The following is a 17,842-nucleotide window of genomic DNA, read 5'->3' on the forward strand; positions in this document are numbered from 1 at the left end:
ACTACTTTTCATAGAAATTGTTAGTAGTAATTTGACTTTTCAGGTATATTGTAGATGTGTTTCCCAAAGCCTGGCATAGAGACTCTTTAATAGATCAAATACTGGCACTTCAGTAATGCAACAGTCTTAATAGACCTCGCTGTTTTGACCTCTTCCCTTGCTTGTTTTTATTTCAATATATAGTCTGTCACATGGACCACACAGATGGTCACTTTTCTACCAGCATCTGTCACTTCTGGACCAGAAGAAAGAATGACCATTCTTTTTAACTCGGATCACAACATGAAATAAAATGATCATTTAGCTAAATTGTATGAGCTTATTTTCATCTTTTTTCAAGTGATATCGTAGTCATTTTTGCTGCTGTCTAAGCTAAGCCTTTACCAAGTTAATTTTGAACAGGAATGCTGCTAGTTCAAAATTTTCTTTTTGTTGCTTCTTATAAACATCACAGAGAATTAAGAATCCTAGGGTAATCCACAAGATAACTTCTACTTTAAATTACTTTATAATGGAATGTATTTTCAAATTTTCCAAAGTTCTTTGACAGTTTCAACCATTGTAAAGTATACGTTCCTAAGACTGCTCAGCGATACTGGGCAGGGGAAGAAACAAAACTAACCAAGCAAAAAATAAAAAATAAAATGAAAAAAAAAATATCACACCTAAACCAGACTCTCTGGTGTGGAATGAAGCATGGCTGGAAATGCTACAAGTAGGGAAAAGCAGGAACAACAATAAGAAACATTAATCCACCTCTGCTGGAGCTCATTAAAAAGGTGAGCATTACTTTTTGTTTAACCTAAAATATTCAAATCTTCTTTAAATTGTAGTTTAAATTTCTAAATCAAAGCCAGATTTTACTCTTACTGTTACTGAATTAAATTAGTTTGCAGCTTTAATTTAAAATTAAGTGTTCATAGCAAACAAGTAGGCGATCTCTTTACATGAGATCATGAACTGTAGGTTCTTGAACTGTAAGTTTCATACTATGTTTTCAATGTCTCACTGTTGTAAGATTCCTGAAAGAATATGATAGATAAGTCTATACTGCTTATGTCTGTCATGCAACTCTGAGAGGTCTTGCTCCAGGATAAGTAGAAATTAAGTCAATTTTACACATCTGTGTAGATCTTACATGTCTGTGACTTTAAACATATATGGAATACAAAGTCAATAGCTTCAGCTCATCCAATCACAAGTAAAAAAATCAAAAAGCATCTATTTAATTTCTTTGAAGATTTACTTGTTTCAAGCTCTCATTGACACCTCCATTGCCAGCAAATTTACACTGCATATTCAGTTTTAATACGGGAAGGCAATCGGTCTGTCCATAAATTGTTATTGTTGTCATGTCTGCTTGGTGGCCATCCTTCACTATCTGGCCATGAAACCCATCAGCCTCTGTTGGATAAGCACAGTCCAGAAACTTAACACCAGGTCTCCAATGGCACGTCAACAGATCGATTACTTCCAGGAGCAGAAGGGAAGAGGAGAATTCCAGACGTGACTCTGAGTTATTTGTTTGCCCTGATGTCCAGGAAGAAAAGTTTGTCTATGGAGAAATAGGACCAAAAGCACTGCTCAGCTTTTCCTGAAGTATCTTTGAGAGGAGAAAGTTCTATTTGCTCCAGTATCACCAAGTATAATTTGTGGGATTTAGCCTCTGTCTTAAAGTGTAGATAAATTTTCACAAAGTAGAAATTCTTACCAGTATTCTCTAGAAATTTATTTTCTACATTTTTCTGCCTCTTTTCTCTCCACTTAACATCACTAAGTTTTGTGCTGAGTTTCAATCCCTATGTACTCCCAAAATTATTAGACCCCTCTATAGCACGAAAATCAGAAACTAGTTTGATTTTAATATTTCATTTATTTGAGCCTGGGACAGACTTAGCCTCCATACCCTATTTCCTTTACATCCATTCTTTTCCACCAATAGGGGTATCAATTCTCACCAGCCACAGTGCAATTGCAATGAAGCTGATCCTCATTACTAGAAAGTACACTGACACCATCCTGTCTCTTTATTAGGAAGTTCAGGCAAAAAAATGGTCATTTACTACACAGCTAGGCTCTCACTAATGCAGCCAGTCTACATTAGTTTCCATTCATAATTTGGAGTCAAAAGCACTTATACATAATTTCCACACCTTAACCTATCCCGTCTATACATTTCTATTTGCTTTAAAAGTCTCAAACTGTTATTCTATGTAACTTGTTTCCTGTTATCTTTGCGACCACAAAGCTATTTTCATGTATGTTATACAATCAAACCTAAGGGTCCATTAGCTATATCACACATACTTGTAAATCTAATGCTGAAGAGTTGCGTGTCTGTACTAAAGGAACAATGCATACACAAGCTTTTATTTACTAAATGGAAGTATTTGCAATTCCTCTGAACTCTCCTTTCATACTGCTGCCAAGGACAGACCAAATAAATACTGTGCTGAGACCTGTTTATTGATTAATTTAATTATAGTTATTACCTACAAAGAACACTATTTGATAGTAATTCAAAGTCAGATACACAGATATGCAAAAAATGTTAATTTCAGCATTGTTTCAGTTCAGTCACTTTGTGCATATCAATTTTCATGGTGTATTTAATTACATGCTCACATTTATGCTTTTTCCACTAGAACACTGCCTCATTTAGTGGACAACATTATTGTATTAAACCCCAGTTTATACTGTGGCTATGTGTGTGACAACAAGCTTATTTCCTGTGTAATTCCTGAACTGCTATGTTTCTTTCTAGTATTCACTATAGAATGATTTTTTAAAAAATGACTTAATCTTCACAGAACATTACATATTATTATTGGGGAAATAATGCTGTCAGTCGCACCTGCTAATTAATCCCGGCAATAAAAAGAATCATTTCACTCCTATTAGTGCAACACACTGCTATAGAACAGTATAGGGTATGAGGTTACACAGAACATGAAATTGCAGCAAGGCAGCCTACAGTAACAGAACACTAGCCACCCATTAGCAGTGCTTGCATTTAACAGTGCAATGCTATTAACTACAGAGTAGCTAGAGCAGATTTAACACGCTGTCTCATTCCAATAGGTTGTGGCGCCCAAACTGTCCCATTTAGAGTGAGCACAGGTATCTCTACGCACATGGCAATCAGACATGACATGTCAGCAGACGTGCCCTTTGATCCATCTCTGCCACAAATTTCTGATGCAGCCTTTAGCAAGATAGTGCTGCTGTTCTTTTCTTGTCAGTAAACCTGGAACAATAATATTTATCTCCCTCTACCATTTACGAATGTGATGCAGAAATTAACCAGTTTGCAAAATATTTTGAATAGGGAAGTATGTGAATAAACAGATGTAGGCAATTTTATAAAAAAGCAACTGCAATTACATTTGTGTGTCTCTGATCTAGGCTAGATAAGGGACTGAAATATTCAGGCCACAGATCATGAAAGTTCCAAAGAGTCTTATTCGACACTGCAATAACTTAAGTGTGAGCCACAACCAAACCAAACAGCGGTGCGACTGCAGTGTATGGTTGTTCTTATCTCTCGGGACATAATGTGATAATTAAGCTAACAGATCCTTAGGAAGTAAGGCCATAAAATACTAACTAGTCAGGCAATTTTTAGCTTATGCCTGGATTTAAAGACTCAGTACACAGCAAAAGCTGGATGTGAACATTCAGTTACCATATTACCACGAGTTGTGTATTACAATAATGGTATGTCATCCCTAAACAATACAACTAGTATTGCTCTACCATGCACATATGTGTTGCCTACTGGTGCTTAACCAGATAAGAGCACATGACAGTTACCTTTCTCTTTTCTGACAGTATGCAAAAATTATGACTTAGAATTCAAACCTCTAATCATAAGAAAAAGTGTCACGTAATCCTTACAGCCAAATTAATTATATTTCAGTCACAGCTCTTTCAAAGTAGCATCCTTGCTAGTCACATCTCCTTTAAGAATTTTAAAGGCCTAGTATGCCTACCCAGTATGCCTAGTTGTAGCCCAGGGAAGTGCTACCCAAGTTCACCTCCTCTGGATGTGCCAGAACAGTGCAAGTTTCCTACACATTGGTGTGCAAGAAAAAATAATTACTGAAACATTTTCTCCAGTGATAAGTGCATGAGATATCCCATTAAAAGCATTTAAAGGAGAATTTAAATTTACCCACTGACTCAGTAAATGAGATTAACAATTTTGGATTACAATTAATCAGGCCTTAAAATCAATTAAATATTTTGAACATAAAGATGAATATAGTGAAATTGTACAGGGATGACAAGTAGGTGTGTCTCTACCATGGCAATGAACATTGATTCATGTATTTGTTTTGTCTCTCTCAATCAGCTTATATATCCATTTGAACAGTCTATGTACATAGGTAGATGAAACTGTCATTTTTAGTTTGACTCAATCCTGGTTTTGAATTTCCTGATCTGACTTCAGCATATTTGTTGACTAAGTACTTTGAAGATTATTCTGAGGAATTATTAGGCTAAACTCAAAAATAAACCAAACAATTTTAGGTTTTGTCAAATTTTTTAAAAAGCAACAGAGGAATTCACTTGATGTCAAGTCCTACTTTCATGAAAGAATAAGAAGGCACAAAAGTTAAAGCAATGGATTAACATTTAAGGAATGTTTCTCTCCAGGACATTGCTCAGACACGATAGACTCCTTCCGTTTATAATGATAGATGCAGGTTAGCCCTTTATCTACAGCAAATCACCCAGTGAAAGATGGCATTGCATCTGTAGTATGCCTTTAAATGTCTAGCTGGCAAATGTCAAAATTATTTGATCTGGTTTTATAAAATGAACTTTCAAGACTTTGAAAGATAGTTTACACTTTGAAAAAGATTAAAAACTTCTGTGTTGATCTCAAATAATAGAAAAAGAACATTCACATGCTTCAGGGAAAGGGAGGTGCAGTGCAGTATGAACATATAAAACCAAGCAAGCAGTCTAATGTTCTCTGGGTATGTTTTCCAGCACAAATTTAAGACAGACGTGGGCAACGTAAATCCTGCTTAACATCTCTTGCTTAGCAACACAAGATGTTTGATAACACATGGGTTATTTAACACTAAGAGCCATATACCAAGACGGACACAGAAATGAAGAAGGAATAAAAACCACTGTCTGCATTTTCTCTTAGAAAGAGATATCATTATCAAATTGCTTAAGTGATTAAAGTTCCTAAGCACCATTTAAAAATAATGTAGGTTGAGCTTTTGGTGTGGCTTCAGAGTTTACATGTATAAACCTTTTCTGAAAACATTTCTCTCATTTTTTTTCACCAAATAACCCGGTTCTGCCTTAATCCAGTGCACCAAAATCCTTGCTGAAAGATAATATGGATGAATTGTACCACAGTGGCTAACAGTACACATCCATTGTTACTGGGCAGTACTGTCTTTGAGAGCAGAAGTAGTAATAGGATGCCAGCAGTAGGAACTTGCACCAGTAACAAGCTTGGGTGTGTAAGAACTTAATGAAGTAACCTACAAATTTTTATTTATCTTTCAGATGAGTAGTTTCCACCTAGCTAAGCTGCCAAAGTATGTGCAACTTTCAACCTTGCAAATAATTTTATCCCCACTGTAAGCAGCAGTACAACTCCTAGCTTTCCAGTCCACTACCACCAGCAACTTATCTTGAGAAACAACTTCAAGCTTAACAACAAAAGGTGAAAATACAGAAGGAAGAGCTAGTCTTCTATGTTAAGGCTCAATTTCAGTTGTTCTGTTGCTCTGAATATTCTATAATATTAATAAACTGAGCCAGAAGGGCAATGTTGTCGCCTTTCAAGTCCGTTACGGTTAGTACCCATAGCAGCCCTGAACAAGACTGCTCAACATAGTATCAGTGCTGGTTTTGATTTACCTCAGCACCTTTTTTAAGCTCAGTGATGTGAGAAAACAGATTTTGGCCTGTAGATATCATATATGCAGTGACCACATACCAAACAGCAGGGGACAAGTGACATAGCCTCTTTTAATTTTACTGATATCAGTAAAACTATGCTGATTTACATAAATCATTTGGACCTACAATTACAAGATGAGTCACGTAGCTAAGGACTTTAAACCTGTACATCCAAAGCCAACACATTTAAGGCGTGACCTCTCCAGTGGCTTCCAGTGTATTTGAGAACAACATGGAAACAGTCTTGGGTGAACTAGGTACATATACTTACACTATATCTGCATTACCAGGACACTGTGAAATACAGAGAATGAATAAAAAAAATCATGTAGCATACTGCTTGATTATGAAATGAAAAAATCTCTCCATGATATACAATAGCCAAGAAGGAAAGAAACAGATGATGATCTGAAACAAAATGTACAGTTTGAATTAGCTGAGATTTCCAAAATGAGCAGCCAAGGCCTGACACCTACCTGATGTCACTTAATAGATTTTATACCTATGCTTTTTAAGCATGTTAAAACTGATTAGTTCTCTAAGTAAACGTAGATAAATACGTGCATATATATTTTCAAAGTAGCTATTGGAAGGACACCAGACTAATGTTAGTACATTCATTGAGAAAACGTTTAGGTATAAGTTAGTTACAAGCCATTCTCATCCCAACAAAATTATGTTCATCAGACTAATAAGCTATGTGAATTTATTCCATACTTGACACAAATGTCTAAATGTTTATTAATACATAGATTAAGAGGTAATACCAGATTTAGTCAACAGATATATTCTGCACTGAAAAGCATACACAGCTGAAGACTCTATACACTTCCTCTTGTCACCTGCCTCCAAAATAAAGATTTGCTGTAACAGCTTGGAAATTCCTAGAAGTTTCTCAATCCCCAAAAACACAAAGATTCCTGGAAAGCACTTAAAATATTCTACAAGTTCACAAAGGAAAAAAAAAATCCACCTCTCAGTAGAAAGCACTGACTTCCAGGAACTCCTAGAAAGCATGGAAAAATGCCTAAGACGACTCTCAGTCCAGGAATTCCCAGAAAGCCCTCAGATTTCTAGAAATAACTCAGAAATTCCTAGATTGCGTCTCTATATACAGAAACTTCTAAGATGCACAGGAAAATCCCTATGAGCTAGGAATTCCTGACCCCTGTCACAGGGCACATCAAAAGAGCTGGGAATATTCTTGCGAGTCTCCACGTGGTAGAAGAGTGCATGCCACAGATGTTGCACAAGAAAGCTTGAAAGCCAGCATCCACACCCCTTCGAATAAGACAACCAAGAGGGATCTCTGGTTAGGTTAATACTTGTGAAGCCTGATGAGGTTTCACAAATAGCCACATGTGGGGAGCAAAAGTTAACGGGGAAACGCTGCTTCTAATTCTTGGTTTTGGGGCAAATCAAATTATGGAAGAATTTGTTTGGTTGGAAGTATATTTAAAAAAATGCTTTCCTCGCTAGTGTTTATATTGTCTTTGCAATGAAGTGAGGCAATTCTACAATCACAAGAAAATATACTTTCAAAGAAACACAAATTAATTAAAAACACACAATAAACTAAACCAAAAGATAATAGAAGCTATTTGTGTGTGTGTTGAAGCACTAAAATTAAATTTAGTAGGTAAAACCCAACAAATAGATTGCCATAACTGCATCCAGAAATTTCTATAATGTTTTAATCATATAGCACACAGAGAAGAAAGGCACCATCTTTATAACAGAATACACTTTTAAAAGGCTTATTTTCTAAATTCTTTTTGGAGAAACATGTATTCTACAGATACTGTTAAAATAACGTCATGGCTGGACCACCAGCATAAAACAGAAAGATTAGAGTCCAGTTCCAAGTGTTATCCCATACTTTTTGTATTATAATGCGGAAAGCACTTAATGCCTATTTGTCAATTTTCTTTTCAGAAGAATGTACTGTCAGAAGTGCTATACTGTCAGTATACCACTGGTCAGTTCATTCTTGAGTCCTGTTTCTTTTTTTGCCACCCAGTTTTGTGGACTGAACCAAGCTTAAAAGGTAGTAAAACAGGACAAGGACTCTTGCAATGGCAGTCAGCTATTATTAACTCCTGCTTTAAGGTGCACCGATACTGTAACGTCAGCCATACAAGAATCCAGACACAGAAAATACATGATGTGAAAAAAAAAAAAATAGTGTCTGAACTAAACTGAAAAAACAGGTAGGTCTCATTCCAATTGCAAAAATGCCATTTACCATTTCTAAATATTCTTTGTTAGGACTGCCATTGAATAAAAAAGGAAAAGGAGCTGCTAGAAAATGGTTCAAATGAAAGCACTGATAAGAGGGGACAGGAATGCTAATGACTACTAATAATTAACATTTAGCATTTCTAAAGCTTTTTCATCTGTAGACCCAAAAAGATCTTTTAAAAAAGCATGCAACTGTTACTCTCTCCATTTAATAGATGAAGGACACAAAGAGTCTCTCCAATTTATTTGTATTAAAAAAGCGTACACTGATAGTAACTAGGGACCTGCCAAGTATAAGTCCTGTTCTTCCAGGTTCTGTGCCAAAATCTTGTAACAAAATAGCTGCTGCCTCAAACAGTTTACAACTGAAATAGGCAGGACAATGAAAGGACAGGGAGAGAGGTTTAACACAAACATGGCATTAAGCATACAGCCCTTTTATTAAGATTTTTTTGGGGGAGGTGAAGAGGGCAGGTGGATTGAAGGCAGGGCTAAAAGGAACATGAGTAAAAAAGGACGCTGAAAGAAGTGAATGCTGGACTAGATAGAATTTAAAAGCATCCTCGGGGAAAATGTGGAATGTTGGCAAGATTAACATAGGGAAAAAAGTCTGGCAAATCATAAGGTAGAGGAAGTTCACCAAAATGGGCAATGCTTCGCTGTTGTTACATGAACCGAAACACTCATATTTGATGTCTCCTATTAGCCGAATTGATATAACTCTTTTGCTGACTCCTCTCTGCAGATACTTTTCCCAAAGCTGCATGATAAGAAATACCCTAGCGACTCTAAAAGAGGACTGATCCAGAAATGATGATGGTTCCCTCCACTCAGTGTACTAGCGTAAAATTTGCTATACTGTGCATTGAGCTAGGGAAACTAATTTGCTGGAGCAATTAGGAAGTGAATTAGACTAGACATAGAGAAATATTTCCGTTTCTTTGTATATGCATTTGTGTGCATGACTGCCCCCAAGTATAGGGGTCCTTTGATTCTCCAAACTAGCGGATGTTGCACTAACCTGAAAGCTTAAGAGGGCCTACTCAACTGGAAGAGGACAGTTTGATTAGGCAAAGCCTATGTCTGAAGAGCTGTGGCAACAGACAAATACCAGGAGGGAAAATGCACAAAATATACAGGACGTAAAGGAAAATCCTAAAAGTTATTATTCCCATCACAGCAGTTTTTCAGATATCCCATCCCACTAGGCGCTTTACAGGTACATGTTGTGAAACAGTCCTGCCTCACAGAGTTTGTCTTCTAAACAGATATAAAAGACAGAGGCAAGAAAGAAAAATAGATGTAGAGTGCAGGCGAGCAACTTGCTGAAGTCACCTAACAAGCCGATGGCCAAGAGACAGAAATAAAACTTTGGAAGTGATGGTATATTAGTCAAACAACTAGAAACAATTAAACTAGAAAAGTTTAAGAAGCTATTATTTGCTACTGAAACATAAGGTTTAGGCTATGTGTAGCAATCCTGATGTATTTCTGTCCAGACTAAGTCAACTTAAACTACAACTGCAAGTGAGAAAGTTAAATTACAACTTAAAGTGAGATAAAGTCAAAACACCACCAGAAATTTGAACTGACACTGATGGTCAAATACTACACACGTGAGGCAGCACAGACTGTCTGAATACTACAGAAAGTGTCAGTGTTTTCAGATAGCGACACTAGTCTGCTAAAACATATAGAACTACATCATCTATGTAAAACTCTTTGACATAAATCCAAAATGGCATCATAAACTATTGAAGTCATTCATAAAGGCACACCTCTTTTTCTTCCTTTTTTTGTACAACAAAAAAACCCAACAATGTTCCTTCCAGTAGGTTGAAAGTAAAATTGCAGTCTTCTGCAATCTGTAAAGATCTGTAAAGACAGATCTTCTTTACAGGACAAACAGAGAGTAGGATGGTTTTCTGAAAAAGTCTTTGAGGAAACTAGACTAAATAGTCATCTACAGTGACCTACTAATGAAAACACATAGACAATGAGATTCTTATACTGACAAAGCAGAAATAAGTACATTTGGTTACCTTTGTGTTCAACATTGTTGGAATCTGCTGAAATACTGTGTCTGATACTAGCATCTACAGCACAGGTAGGTTAGAGACAGTTCAGAGAAGAGAGCTATTAATAAAATAGTGAGTCATGGGGAAATAATTGTGGAACTCAAAGTACCTGGGCTAACACAGAAAACATGAGCTTGTTACATTCTGTGATGACCTAATGGGAAACAAATGTTTGATAGTAGGTACTTCAGCACAGCAAACAAAGACATTGCAAAAAGAAAGGGTGGGAAGTAAGAGCCAGATAAGTTCAAATCAGAATGCTATCACAGGGAGGGCAATGACTTACTGAAGTCTCTACTAAGTCTAAATAGGCCCACTATCTAAGGTATAAGATATGATCTCCAAACCTGTATAAGTAGAAATGAAGATACAGGTTTATCTAAAGGATAAACTTCAGCTCAGAGAAGAATCCATTCAGTAAGGTTCTCTGGTTTGTGATTGCACATTACATTGGGGACAGAAAAATGTTCAAGCTTCATAAGCTTCCATAACTGTACAAAATCTCCTGCATTTTGATGGTAAAACAGAAAAATAAATCATGCCTGGACTCTAATGTGGGCCCTTGCAGAGATCATTTATATTCCTACCATCCAAACATATTTAACATGGTTTAACATTTCTCTACTTATGAGGCCAAATTTTCAAAGCAGTGAGTAGGAGGTACATGCATAAATCCTGTTACTTGTTAACAGTGTTTCTGTACATACCTTCCATGATCCCCTTTGGAAAATTAGCCTATAATCTCCACTTGTGTAATGCGTCTGCTGTAGGTGTAGACATGACTGATGTAAAACATTACTCCCTATCTCTTCAATTACACCAAGCAGTTTTTCAATTTCTTTTCCTTTTTTTTTTTTTTTTTTTTTTAACTGAGAGTATCATATTCAGGTCTGTATAGTAGTTCTGCTTGTCAAGATACAGACCTTCTAGATTCCATGCTCTGATTTCCAAGGCTATATACATAGAAGGGGGCTGGGGACAGAGGAAAGAATAATTTTTCCATTCTTTTACTCATACCAAAGTTACTGTATAATGATGTCTGCTTACCAACCAGAAAAATCAATTTCATATCATGTTTCATTACACTCAAAATACATAGTTTTTCAATCAAAAGGAGGCATGGGGAATTAAAAATGGGAGCAGCTTCCTTCTCTTTCTACATAACGCACATATAAAGAGATGGACAAAAATAGATTGAAAACTTGAGGAAACAGAAATAGCATAGCATAGCCACATAACTGGATTAATTCAATTGCTATGACATTACAGGAATAGGCTCTCTGTTCTCAATGAAATGCAACAAGAAGTTGCAGCAGAAATCATTCCTCATGATATAACGCTTAGCAGAAGTAGAAGTTTAATAGCTATTGTGATTTCATTTGTTTTTTATGTTGAGAATCCAGCAAAAGTAGAGTTTCAGTTGTTGAGTTCCTTTGCCCTTTTCTTTTCCCCTCTTCTGACAAAAGCATTTTTAGCAGCCACAGCTACAGTCAGCTGCCTCAAGAGACACCCTTGAAAAAGTCACAGATCATCCTACCAGTATATAAATGTTCCAAAATACAAATAGAATGTAATGATGTATTATTTAATAATAGTTGTCACATCTTTGCTTAGACAAACAGCTGTGCAAACTGAATATTCAAAACACATCAAAGCTAGAGCTGGCTGAAAAATCTGTAGTAAAATATTTTTATTCCACTGCAGACTGATGGTTTTTCAAAGCTCTACTGTTGTAAATATCTTTATTTTAACCAAATTTTGATCAAGGGAGATTTCTCATTTCTACAATGGAATTTCTGACAAAAATCAGTATCCCATGATACTTTATGCTGGGTTATTCCAAGATTTTTTCCAATCAGCTACACCATTTAGGGAGAATTGGTCTCCTTCATTAGTGGAAGATGAACTGATGAACTGAAGGTCTATCAACATTCAAAGGGAATTTATAGCCAGATTCCAGTCCAGTTCTCATAAAATTCAGATTTCAATCCATAACCTAGATTGTTCAAGACAGTACAGAATCACAGCACAAGCAACTAAATGTTTCAGAGCTCTGTGCATGACATGTAGAATATTAGAAAACGTGTTTATAAGACCAAAGGCTAAAAATACAATATAGCTATGGCCTTAGATTTAAAAGCTCATAAGAGCAGAGATTTATTAGTCAATCAAATAATCCAAGCTACAACCATAAATAGACAATGACAACATCCAACACTACAGTAATGTTTTTCTCCTAAAATTCGTTAAACAATAGAGTCTCAAAACGATTTTGTTAAGAAATAAATGATCATTTCATCCATTTCACAGATGACTAAAAGCCTGGTCCAGAAACAATCATCAAACTGGGATATTTGTCAGGGCAAAATCTGGAGCATTATGCATTATCTGGAGCATTATCACTGGCCTCTTTCAAATGAAGTACATCTCACCATACATCCTACAATGATCTCATAGAAAAACAGCATATAAGCACTGAGCAGACAAATAATATGTGAAGATATTTTACAACTTGTTCATTTTATTGCTTAATCCTTAGAAGTAAACAATACACTTTGGGCAATAAATATAGTGCCATATGGATAGGGAGAGATAAAAGACTGTCAGGAATATTGCCAAGATTGGTGTTTCTCTACAGAGGATATAGTATTTACAGTGTTGCCAAAATAAAACAGGGACAAGTGAGGACAGAAAACCATCTGGGCAGATTGCAGCAAAACAAAAAAATATTCTATACTGAGCTCATAAAAGAGAGAAAGGAATGAATCAAATAATCACAATCTAATAAATTCTCTAATATTAATATTTATATCTGAAAAATATTATTTCATATCCAAAACTGCCTGAAAAGTATAACTTTTGCTTTTCTATTTGCAACCATTTCTACAACATGATCAGCGACACGTATTTTTGCAAAATCCCATCTGTAAATATTTGGCCAATGAGCAGTCCTTTCAAGCTTTTGACAATGGCAACTGTATTCCTACACTAAGACTAAATACAGGATCATTGTTAGTCTCAAGGGTTAAAAAGTATCAGTATGGTTACTATATTTTTTTGTGTGATTTGCATCTCAGCGTATATTTCTGCTTATTTATACTAAATCTCTTTGGTAAAATGGCTTAAAAATACTCAACTGAACAGCCAAAAATAGCTAGCCCAAACAAATAAGAACCATGATCCAAAAAGGAGACTGCTCCAGAGTCTGTACAATTATTAGCCATCAACTGGACAGGGTTGCAAGCACAAATGGGTTTATAGCTCATAAGCTCCTCTTAGCTCTTCGTCACATTCAGCAGCTGTCATACAACAGGGAAAGACCTCCTTCCCACCTATAATTAAAATAACTGTTGTTGTGTGGCTATTGACATTGAGTAGCCATAAGCTCACAGATTTGAGCTATCATGTCACATTTGGTTTGCCAATAAATACATAACAGAAGTTGAGAAATGGATGCTTATAATTGGATTTTTGTAGTCCACATTGAGATGCCCAAATGAGTAACAAGGAATTCATATAGTTAAGTACCTAGATGTTCCCATTTTCATCAATAAAACACTTGACCACTAGAAGAAACACATGCAGTGTTGTTTCTTGCAGTTCGTATCTTGGGGCATGTTTCTGTCAAAGTACAAGTTTACTTTCATGTAAAAGTGCTTCTGTCTATTTTTTTTTAATTTCATATTGACTCTGATTTTGTATTACAAAGAAAGAAACTACTCCCTTCTGCCTTCCTCTGCCCCAGCCCCTCACAAAACTATGCCAGAGGTTCTGGAATAAAGCAAAAACTCAAATGCCACTTCTTGGTCCAGAAAATACCTTCAAACTATTTCTGAATAAGTCATTATGGATGAGGGAATTAGACTGCACCATGCCTTTGTGCATGTCAGCATTTCCTATGCTTACAGATTTCAAGATATACAGATCTCATGATATGGGTTGCTGAGAAAAAGGAAGTATCACTGCAGCTTACAGGTAAAACCATATTTGCCAAGGGCTGCGATGTCATGTCTGTTTGTACAAATAATTTAGAGGGAAACTCTCATCTCTTAGGTCTCTAATTAGGTCCTCTCCAAGGCATTGAATTCCTCCTTTAAAGTGCTGAGCACTGTCAGCTTGTAAACTGAGGACACATGGCACCTTCTATCATCTTGTAGTAAGTTTGTCTGCAATGCCAACTCAATTTGGAAATGGTTATTACTAAGAAACTACTGATCCCAGTTTCTTCTTAGGACATCAGGATAAGACATGCATGTCCTCTTCATCTACTTGCGTAAGTCAAGTTAGTTTTAAGCACTGAGAAAACAGATGATGACCACACACATTCTGTTCCACCTGCAGGAATTCTAGGGCAGAAACCTCCAGCAGAGAGGCAGCTGGAGGAAAAGCATGGGGAAGGAAGGGGGGGAGGGAAAAATGACAGGAACGTCTCGAACCTCTCTAGCAAGAAGACACCATCTGGCTATGTCTTTAGCTTCTCAGAAAAAAAAAAATAAATCAGCCATTGCACACGGCAGAATGAATCTTAGCATTTAATAGTTCAAATGCTTGTGAGAAAATTATTCTAAATCTTTCTTAATATAGCTTACAAAAGATAAACATAATGAAACAATTATATTCCTTATTCTCATTGATGTAGTGTTGAACTTGGAAAATCCTGCCTTACATAAAGAAAATAGGGGTCAGATTAATTAAACTCACTGTTGTGGTCAGTTGCTGTTTCATAAATATTTGTTTAAAGGGTTTTGGTGGTTTTTTTTATTTAGCTCTAAAAATAAAAAGCCTTGCTTATAACTCTCCATGAAATATCAAAATATCTTTGTCTTAAGAATCTACTGGGTTCTGAGCATTTCCAGCATTATCAGGTTAGAACAGAACAAACAGACTAAAGTCTGACATCAGCACTCTTCCCAGCAGGATACACTACTTTTTTCATTAGAATCTTTGAGCTTGAGATCAGACACAGGGAAAGATTAAAACAAATATGAATTTAATCAAGGGATTCTACTTTCCTGGTGTGGGAACAGGAACATGCTGACATAAATAGAGGATGAAGCACTAGGGCGTCTGAACCAAATCAAAGACGGCTTGCTTACCACTAACTGCTCAGATGATCCATATCATAACAACAAAAAGAAAAACAATTATTTATTCTTTTTGATGTTGCTGCTCAGAAGTAACTTCCTTTTTGAAGAGAGCAGGGTCAAAGCCAAGTTATTGTTTTTGCTTGAAACTTTGTCAGTGAGGGACTAAAAGTTATTAGGTATGACTGACTTTGGCAATTTATGTGGGAAAGTTAGAGATGTTCATTTCTTGTGGGTAATAACTCAGGAAAAAAAGCTAATTGTAAAATGAACTGAAATTTCATCATTGTTATGGAAAATCAGGCCATTAAAGAAAAAAATAAAGCAGATGGATAATGCATTGATGCCTCCTAAAATAGATGGTACACAGCCAGCACTCAGCCTGAGCTAATGGCCAAAATCAAGCCTAGATACTACATAATGCTGAGAAGATCCTGCAGTTAGAGATAAGTATGCTCAGCATTTGCAAATGAGTGGGTGCACAGAAAAGTCAGAGATTTTTTTCTAGTGCACTGCAAATTTAACAAATGGTCAAAGTCTCTTTTGATCTAATAGTCATCGCAACTAGTAAAACCAATTAGAAGGACAAAGTCAAATGGGATAGGCAAAATAAAGTATCTGCAAAAAGACACATTTGTTTATTTGAAAGAGTGTTTTCTACTATTTAGGATTCGTTAAGACTCTGTCCTCAACCTCATAAAAGACACAAAGACAAACCATGCCCAGAAGAGTATGTATGTTAAATTTATATTCAGAAATAATCCAAAGAGTTTACATTTACATAACACACAAACATTAATGCTCATAACACGCTTTTTAAGTATAGAAGCTTACTGTCCCCATTTTACAGATGAGCAATGTTAATATTCCGAGTGGGAAAAGAATCCACAGAGTGCTCAGACCTAAGCTGGAGACATATTCATTTTGCATTATAGCTGCAAAATTATGTGGCACTGATATTCAAGAGAAAGAAAAACAAAACATGAACTCCAAGTAAGTGGAACTGCAGATTCTTAGTGCTTCACATGCCATGTAACTTGTCTGACTTTATTTGCAGCTCATGTCAGATATTTGGAGCTTAACATAACTTCCGATAGCTACAACACTCCAGCTCTCCTCCCACCCCCACATTTTAGAAGGGCACAGAGCAGGTGCAGAACTATTATGCATTTACTTTTTTGCAGAGGAAGATTGAAATAATAATGTATTAGATTAAAATCTGGCTGCATTTACTAATCTGCAAATTCAAGGATAAGGAGATTTCACACCAAAACTGAAACTCATCTTACAACCCGAGTTAATGTGGAACCAAGCCACAAATCCCATTGGGTACACTAACCCCAAATTCAGTAGTGTTCAAAACAGATCACAGCTTTTCCGTGTGGTAAATAATTGAGTTGAGGCTAAAAGCCCAACAAGAGCTATCATTAGTGATGCAGTGAAGATGATATACTTTGAGAGTGAAAATGTTTCTCTTTCTGCATAAGAATAAAACCAAAATCTAAGTTCATTTCAAACAGGAGAAGCTGGAATCCACGCGACACACAATACCTCGTGGCAAATTCAAACCAGCATGCTCCATGGCAAGTATACACTTAAACAAAACGCATCCTTGGGAGGGCAGAATCTAGTGTTTCTCCTCTTCCTAATAAGTACACTAACCCTTATACAGCATTTCCCAACTAATTAATTCATGAACCTATAAATATTAAACATGGCAATTTTACAACTCCAGAGCAAAACATCAAAAATGGTATCTTGGAAAACATTAAAGATTTTTGTTTGAGATAAAAAGATTTGACAAACAAAAGAAGCACAAAGACGACTGTAGGGTCTTGGAGAAAGACCTGATGAGAGAAAGAAGGTGCTTCTGAGGCAAATTTCTAGGCAAAGTTCCCATTAGTTCTGTTTCCATGAGAATAAGAGGAGCAAGACCACAAAATACAGAGAGAGAAAAAAGTGAAAGCAAAACCTGAAGAAATTGTCTAAAATCATAATAAATAGGGTCAATTAACACAGAATCACAGAGTTGGGTGGGACCTCTGGAGATCATCTAGTCCACCCCCCCTGCCACAGCAGGGTCACCTACAGCAGGTTGCACAGGTCGGTGTCCAGGCGGGTTTTGAATGTCTCCAGAGTGGGAGACTCCACAACCTCTCTGGGCAGCCTGTTCCAGTGCTCAGCCACCCTCAAAGTAAAGAAGTCCCTCCTCATGTTTACATGGAACTTCTCATGCTCAAGTTTGTGCCCGTTACCTCTTGTCCTATCACTGGACATCACTGAAAAAAGACTGTTCCCATCTACCTGGTATCCTTCCTTTAAGTATTTATAAGTATTGATAAGATCCCCCCTCAGTCTTCTTTTTTCTACACTGAAAAGACCCAAGTGCCTCAGCCTTCCCTCATAAGAAAGATGCTCCTATCCCCTCATCATCTTTGTAGCCCTTTGCTGGACTCTCTCCAGCAGTTCCCTGTCCTTCTTGAACCAGGGAGCCCAGAACTGGAC

This window comes from Charadrius vociferus, unplaced genomic scaffold (assembly GCF_000708025.1).
Source record: "Charadrius vociferus isolate BGI_N301 unplaced genomic scaffold, ASM70802v2 scaffold475, whole genome shotgun sequence".
Classification (NCBI taxonomy): domain Eukaryota; kingdom Metazoa; phylum Chordata; class Aves; order Charadriiformes; family Charadriidae; genus Charadrius; species Charadrius vociferus.